Here is an 8152-nt window from a genome sequence, read left to right as displayed (position 1 = left end):
AAGATAGAAATATTTACGGGCTAGGCCACGGAGGACAGACGCTTCCTGTAACACTCCCTCTCTGCGTCTCTGCCCGGATTGTGCTAACTACGGACTATTTTCTTGCAGGTGTCCACCAGACCTTAAGAGGCTATCTTGGAAAAAGTAGCTCCCACTCAACCTCAGACCATTAACTGACAGAAGCGATGGTACTAAAAGTAAACGGGCCAGAGAAGGAGTTTTGATCAATGAAGGGGCCCCAGAGTCCTAGCAGGCTGTTCGAGGGAGCTTGGAGTCCTGCCCTGCTGCTCGGCGTGGACGTAGGGAGACCAGCAGAGGCCCCTGGGAGGTACGTTTAGTTCCACAGTCAGAGACAGGACATCAGGTCGTCCTGCAAAATCGATCCCATTCACTGTCTCTGGGATCTATGCTCCACGTGCTGTTCCCAATTGTCACATCGACAATTCTGTTCTTTACAAGTATTCCTGGGGCGCCTGGGGGGCTCAGTCGGTTGAGCACCCGACTTCGGCTCAGGTCACGATCTCGTGGTCCGTGAGTTCGAGCCCCGCGTCAGGCTCTGTGCTGACAACTCGGAGCCTGGAGCCTGCTTTGGGTTCTGTGTCTCCCTCTCTCTGCCCCTCCCCTGCTCATGCTCTGTCTCTCTCTCCCTCTCAAAAATAAAATGGGTGGGGTGCCTGGGTGGCTCAGTCAGTTAAGCATCCGACTTTGGCTCAAGTCAAGATCTCATGGTCTGTGAGTTCGAGCCCCGTGTTGGGCTCTGTACTGACAGCTCGGAGCCCAGAGCCTGCTTCGGATTCTGTGTCTCCCTCTCTCTCTGCCCCTCCCCTGCTTGCCCTTTCTCTCTCTCTCTCTCTTCCTCTCTCAAAAATAAAACTTTTTTTTTTAAAAAAAAGAAGTATTCCTAAGAAGGGTATTGTATAATAAGGAGTTTGGCTCACCTTGGTTTCTAGTTTCTGGGAAGAAGACTAAATCCTTCAAATTTCCCCTGTAGCTGAAGTCTCTGCTATCTAGGAGCCTCTGGGAATCACACCTAAATTTAGGCTAAGAGATGAGATGGTATAGGGTGGGGGCTGGACACAGGAAGACCAGGCCAGTGATTAGAGGATGGGGCTCTGAGTCCGGTGACAGCAGCCTGGCCTCTGGGGAGGGAGGGGGCTGCGGACTGGGTTCAGCCATGTGGTCAGCCACTGCACCTGTGTCATGAAATCCCGGCAAAGACTCAGGACACCAAGGCCGAGTGTAGCTTCACGCTTGCTCAACCCATTGACGTCGCAGGGGAGTGACACTCCCTGATCCCATGGGGACAGCTGCTCGTTTGGGGTCTTCCCGGACCTCACCCTCTGTGGCTCATTTGCCTCCTGAGTTGTTTCCTTTATGCTAAAACTATAATCGTGCAGACAGCAGTTTATGCAAGAACGAGCCCTGACCTGTGGGATCCGCACCAGCTCTGGGGGGGTCAGCGGCAGCCTGCACTGCAGCATAGCAGCCGGGGTGGGAACAGAGCTGAGGTGTCTTGGACATTCGTGCGTGTCCCCACCGGGTGCTGGTCGTGAGTCAGTGCGCTTAGTCACAATGTCTGCACGGACTCCAGAACCCGGGCTGGAGACACGATCCTGAGCTGTGTGCACAGACCTGGAACGATTGGCTGCAAGTCGGAATCAATTCATCGTGTGATCACAAAGGCCAGGGTAGAAGAGAGCGCTCAAACAGCAAGCTGATAGCTTTCCAGGACAAAAACGGAACACGTCTGGCCACCTTTACTGTCCGTGGAGGGGAACGCAATCCCGGGTGGGGGGAGGGAGCCCCCCAAATCACTTGGGTTTAGAAAGCTTCACTGAGGATGAGTCCACGCGTCCCCGCGACCCGGATTTCTGCCCCTCGCCTTGGAACACAGGAAGTGACCCTGGCGAGGAGACCAGCCAATCAGCTGCCCTTCCCTGGCGTCCCTTTGCTTGCTAAGCCCCGTCTTGTGAGCACGTAGCACACTCCACGTGTCGCCGCATTGCCAGTGGGAGTGTGTACACGTGTGTGAGAGAGAGCGTGCACGCACACGTGTGCACACACGTATGTGTCGGCTTCCTCACACCGGCACAGCCCTGCCTTCTCTCCGGGCCAGCGTGCGGCATGCTCTAATGTAACCCGGGACCGCACGGGGGGTCCGCGCTCCCGTGGTACCTCCTGGCACATCAGTTCCAAAATTCTGAAGGCAACAAGCGGTCCTGTGTTATGTGTTCACACCTGCAATGGGATGGCGGGGAAATTCTCCCACATCCAACAAGACCTTGCCCTCCACTTCTCCGTATTGTCAGCGAAGGGGCCGCGAGGCAGCAGCCCCCGCCTCCCTTGGGGGTGTGTAGGGGGGAGCCTCACTGAAGGAGAACCTCATCCGCTCATGTGTCAAGATGACTTTTCAAGCATTTCACGTTGTCCTTACTCCCCGAGCTGGGGCCACTGCTGGACCCGGTGAGTGACAAGTCCCAGCAATTTGTCATGAGTTCTGTGACCCCCCCCCGCGCCGAGCGATCCATCAGCAACAGAGGAAATCAACAGGGCCACGGCAACCTTGAGTTTACCCACGGTGTGTGTTTTATCAACTTCCCAGCATCTGGTCCCAGCATCAATATCATCTTCACTCGCTTATCCCATTCAAAGGCACTTAGTGATTCTCAAGCACATACACACGATAATTTTATGCACTTATTATGATGTATACTATCCCGTTATTATAGCCCCTGTCTTATAATAGATGCCGTATGTATTGCCTACTTTATAACTGTAGACACACACTCGTGAATATAACGAGCCTGTGCCAGTTCATTCCGTGCGTGTCTTTCAGTCAGGGCATCGCTTCTTCTGTCTGTTTCTACTTTTGAAATGCATCGCTTGTTTTTTGTTTTCTTTTTTTTCCCCTCCAGTCTCTACCCATCATGACGTCCCCCTACCTGGTATAAAGCACTGGGCTAACAGGTGAGGGGGAGGAGGAATCTGGACCAGCACCACCTCAAGGAACCTGAGGTCTGGTGGGGGGACCGCAAGGATGTCTGTCTGAGCTTCGTACAAAGTTGTTCATTCTTGAAAATGTGCAGAAACGTAGAGAAAGCAGCAGTTCGTTCTAACTGAGGGAAGCAGGAAAGACTCATTGTTGCCTTGCCCGGAGGTGGAGAAGGATCAAGATAAACGAAGATAAGGCTGCCCAGACTGGGGGAAGTGAGATGGACATTCTAGACGGAAGAGCAGGAAGGAAGATGTCTGTTCCACTGCCCCCGCCCCCGCCCCAGCCTTGGAACTGAAATAGTCCCAGATGCTGGGGGCCTCGGGGGGAGAAGAAACAGCGGATCGTTAATCGTGCTGTCATATCTGCCGCTCCCCAAGCCCGGAGGCCAATGGGAAGCAGTACCCAGGACGGGCACAGAGGTGCCTTCCGGGAGCCCTGGGGCCCCTGCCCAGCTCCTGGTGCAGACTTCCACCCAGAAGTCCAGGGAAACGTTTCCCCGACTTTGGGCAAAGATGTGCAGTGTTGGGGCAAAAAGAGAAGGGACGCAGAACCCTAGCCTCTGAGACTCCAGACCCCAGGCCTGAGGGGAGTGTCACGGCCACGTGCAGGTTTGGATGACCCAGCCTACACAGAGGCAGTAAAGATTGATGTGCGGGTGAAGAAGCCCGGCGAAGCTTTTTATAGGAGCATTTGGGGGCCCGGATGTCGCTACCTTAGATGGGGACAGTTTAAATGTTTGAATGTGGAAGGCTTACCTCTGAATCCGGTGAGCGTGAGGGTGAGACTCTCAAGGAAGGTGTCCTGGAGGTGGTTGGAGGCACTGATGCGGACGTTTGGTGTAAATCTGGGATGGTGTTTAATTCAGGGCCATGGGCTGCATTCCCCAGGGTGAGGATGTGCACACAGAGTGGGCCCCGGGACCTCGAATGTCCTTCTGCATTTAGAATTTGGAGGAAAGAGCAGCTGGCAACAGAGAGGGGAGCTGGCCCGAGGGCCACGGGCAGGGACTGGGCGGCCACGGGGCACGGGGAGAGGGTAGCCAGCAGCATTGATAACAGCTGTGCTGTCTGGGGCAGAGAGGTCAAAAGCGAGGCTGTTGGCTCGGGCCTCGTGGGATCACGCTGTCCCCCAACCACTGGGGAGGTGACTTGTAAACGGAAGGTGTCAGAGCAAGTGGGAGGGAAGCAGCCAGAGGTAACATGTGAGTATCGCTCCGGAGGGAAGCCTGGCTGCGAGGGGGAGCAGAGAGAAGGGAGAGGCCTGGAAGGGAGTGTGAGGGAAGGGAAGGGAAGATGAGCAGCCCCAGGACATGGCTGGGTGCTGGTACTTTAGAGAAGAACAAGGCAGCGGGAAGGCAGACCCACCGCTCGCGGGCAGAAGTGATCCGGGGCCAGGACTGTGGGCTCCAGCAGATAAAAGCACAGGACGCCCAGGTAAATTTGAATTTTAGACCAAGAACCAATTTCTTTTTTAGTGTAACTGTATCTCCACGCAATATCTGGCATATACTTACTTTAAAATATTATTCACTGTTTATCTAAAACCCAAATTCAGCCGGGGGTTCTGTGTTTTGTCCAGCAACCATACGGCATTCAGAGTCTGCCTGTGTAGGGGGCACAATGCCTCTTCCATCGGGCACTCATCTCCTCCTGTGACTGGTACTCAGTGCGCACCTGCTGTTATGCCCAGAAGTCGCGATCCCCAAATACCGCCACGGAGCCGAGTCCGATGTAAAAGCAAAAGAGCCTTTATTCGAGCTAGCCCGAGCTCAATCCCCTACCAGCACCGACACAGCGGTGAGATACCAGGGAGAGAGAGCGAGCTTCAAAAGGACAAAGGTTTTATTGGGGCCTAGGGGCAGTTGGTGAGGTAATGGCTGTGGCCTCAGCCGATTGGCTGGGGAAGGGTCGGAGTCACCTGCCTAACAAGGCAGGTGAGCAGGAAGTTACTCAAGGGGAGGAGGCGTGGTCAAGGTGAAGGACACAGAACAAGATGGAGTCGGCCGGTGTAGGCCCGCCCTTTCACCTACTATGTGCTAGGCCCTGACCTAGAGAAACAGCAAAGCCCTCGTCTGTACGGTATTTACTTTCTAGCATCAGACGTAATGAACACATAAACAAATTCAGAAAACTGAAGCAGATGCAAAGAAAATGGAACGAGATCCCGAAGAGATGCCGGCCGTGTTCACGGCAACATCGTTCACTGTAGTCAAGGCACGGAAACACCCGTCCATCAAGGGATCGGTACAGACAGGGTAAATATACGGTGAAGTGTTGCTGAGAATTTCCCTTAAGAGAAGGAAATCGTGGCCTGTGCAACACAGACGAATCTGGAAGACGTTTCCAGTGAGAGAAGCCAAACACAGGACGACAGAGACCACTGGTGTCATTTACGTACGGAATCGGAGAGAGCCGAACTCCTAGACGCAGAGGCCAGGAAGGGAGTTACCAGGGGCTGCGGTGGAAGAAACGGGGAGACACTGGTCAAAGTGGACAAGGCCTTGGTGTTCAGATGAGCAAGTCTGGTGCACGGCAGGAGAACCACAGATCACGGCACGCCCTCGTGCACTTGACATTTGCAACGCGGTAAATCTCACAGGATGTCACGCACACAAAGCAGAAACTATGGGAGGTGAGGGAGATGTCGATTATCTTGACTGTCGTGGCCATTTCACAGTGTATGTCAGGATATCACGTTGTGCACCTTAAATACACACAATTTTTATTTGCCAACGAGATCCCAATAAAGCGGGGGGACATACACGAATAAAGAAGAAGTGAAGGTACCGGGAGGGGGAGGCCCGCACGTGTGATGGATTCGCAGACTGAGGGCGTGTGGGGCAGGAGCAGATTTCCACGGCACTTCTGAAAGAACCCCCTTTAGCTTTAAACCGTCTCCAGGGCCTGGGAATCAAGCTGTGGGGCTGGAGTCACCTTGCGTACCCGACTGAGAGCAAGGGCACACATCCGTCTCACCATCTTCTACCCAACACAGATGTCACTGGCCGTGATACATACAGAGTCCTGCTCCAGTGTCTCCAAGGGCCACGGTGATCCCAGGCACCTGAAGGAAAGCTGGCAAGACACCTGCTCGCTGGCCTCCCCCGGCCCAGCGGCCCTCCCCTTGCCTTTCATGCCTGCCCGCTGCTGGGGGGCAATGCTGGTTACCCCAGTCACCAGCTGCAAGGTGGCCAGGAACACAACCCAGAAGCCTCGGCAGGCAGCACTCCCTGGAGCTGGGCCTGGGGAGGCGACAGAGGGAACCAAGGTCCCCGACCCTGGGGGAACCTATGCAGGCCGAGCTACTTGGAGAACAGACCAGAGCCAGGCGGGCACATCCGGCAAGCACCAGAGTTGACTTCAGGCCACAGAGCCCTGCTTCGGCAGCGCCTCCCCGTCGCTTCCTCTCTCCTTCCTCTCTCCCCCCTGCAGCTGGCAGGAGCTGCTGGGTGGGGTCGCCCGGGACAGCCCGGCACTTCCGGGGTGGCTGAGCCACAAGCTGGAAGAAACCTGGGCCTCCAGGTGGTCCTCAGAGCACAGCTGTCTCACAACCCTGGGCACCTGCCTGCCGGAGCTTACAGAAAAGACAAATGGACCCTCTTCTAGGCTTAAACCGCTGCTGTTTGGTCTCTATCAAGGCAGCCAAGCCAACTGCATACACCGCTCTTTTTTCTCAAGGTCAGTGCCCAAATCTGCGCCCTGCCTGGCCGGGCCACCCCCCCCCCCCCTCCACCGGCAGCAAGCCCCAGCCTCACTGGTTTCTCCCGTCCTCTTCCTCTCCCTCCCCCTCAGCTCTGCCTCCTACACAGGGCCTTTGCACATGCCCTTCTCTTTGCCTGGAAAGCCTGCCCTGCTCCATCCCCATAGCTCCTTGGGGTCTCATCCCAAATGCCTCCTCCTCTGGGGGGCCTCTCAGACTCCGCTGCGGACAGGCCACCCGTCAGAAGCCCATCCTCCGGTACTCCTGGGCCCACCTCACTTCTCCCAGGTGCCAGGGGCATTTATTCACTTTTTTGATTATTTAAAGCCTACGTTGTGGATCTGTGTCCTCCAAAAAGATATACTCAAGTCTGAATGCCCAGAATCTGTGGATGTGACCTTTGCACAAGCTACACCGAGGTCATTAGGGTGGACCCGAACCAATGACAGGTGACCTGATAAAAAGAGGAGAGAACACACAGACAGTCGAATGTCACGTGATGACACAGACCCAGGGACCAGGAAGCCACTATGTGACGACGGGGGCAGAGACTGGGGTGACAGGCTTACAAGCCAAGTAGGAGAGCAGGAGCTGGGGAGACGCCTGGGACAAGAGGGAAGCCCCCCTCAGATGATGTGGGGAGTGTGGGAGCCGTGACTTCTCGGGGACTGTGCCACAGGAAGGGCAACAGGCCGCCACCGGTGACCCCAGTTCCCGGGCCACAGGAAGCCACCACCACCAACCTTGTGACACACCATGTCTCTCCCTTGGTTTCTGCTTCCCCTTCCCTCCCCTCCCATCGCTCCTCTGTCCCCTCCCCGCTGGGGAAGCACCCTCAGACCTTTGCTGCCCAATGGTCCAGATGCCCAGCGGCCCGTGGCCTCCCTAGTGGCCGGCCTGGCTCTGCCTCCCTCAGCCTCAGCCCAGGCATGGCCAGAGTCAAGGCCAGACTAGCCCAGGAAGCCCGTCTACCTAAAGCATGTGGTGTCCTGCTGGGAAGGCGGGGTGGTGGGCAGGCCACCCCTCACTGGTGGGGTCACAGCAAGCCAGCTGCAATTTGCTTTGGGTCCGATGTCCTCATGGGTCTTGTGCCTGGGACACACTGGGAGGACTCTGGAGTTCCCCGCCCCCCCGGCCCCGACTTAATGCCATCTCCTCCCCAGATGTGAGCTCTCAGCTGTCACTTAACTTGCGGGGCCTGGGAGGATGGGGAGATGCTGGGGGTTGCTGAGTCAGTCGGTCCGTTGACGGGTTTAGCACAGGGGTGCTGGCACTCCAGAGTGAGTGCTCTTTAAGATCTTTAAGATTAGAGACTGACGCTCAGAGTCCCTGGAACATGACCGGCTCTGGGCCCCCACCCCCCCCCGGGGCAGGGCTCAGGGGAAGGAAGGCTCTGGGGGCCGCCAGGGGTCCACGTGCCCCCACACTCGGCATGGCAGGGATTGCCAGGGCTTCCGT

This window comes from Panthera leo, chromosome C1, assembly GCF_018350215.1.
Source record: "Panthera leo isolate Ple1 chromosome C1, P.leo_Ple1_pat1.1, whole genome shotgun sequence".
NCBI lineage: Eukaryota > Metazoa > Chordata > Mammalia > Carnivora > Felidae > Panthera > Panthera leo.
Note: the sequence above shows the minus strand (reverse complement) of the source record.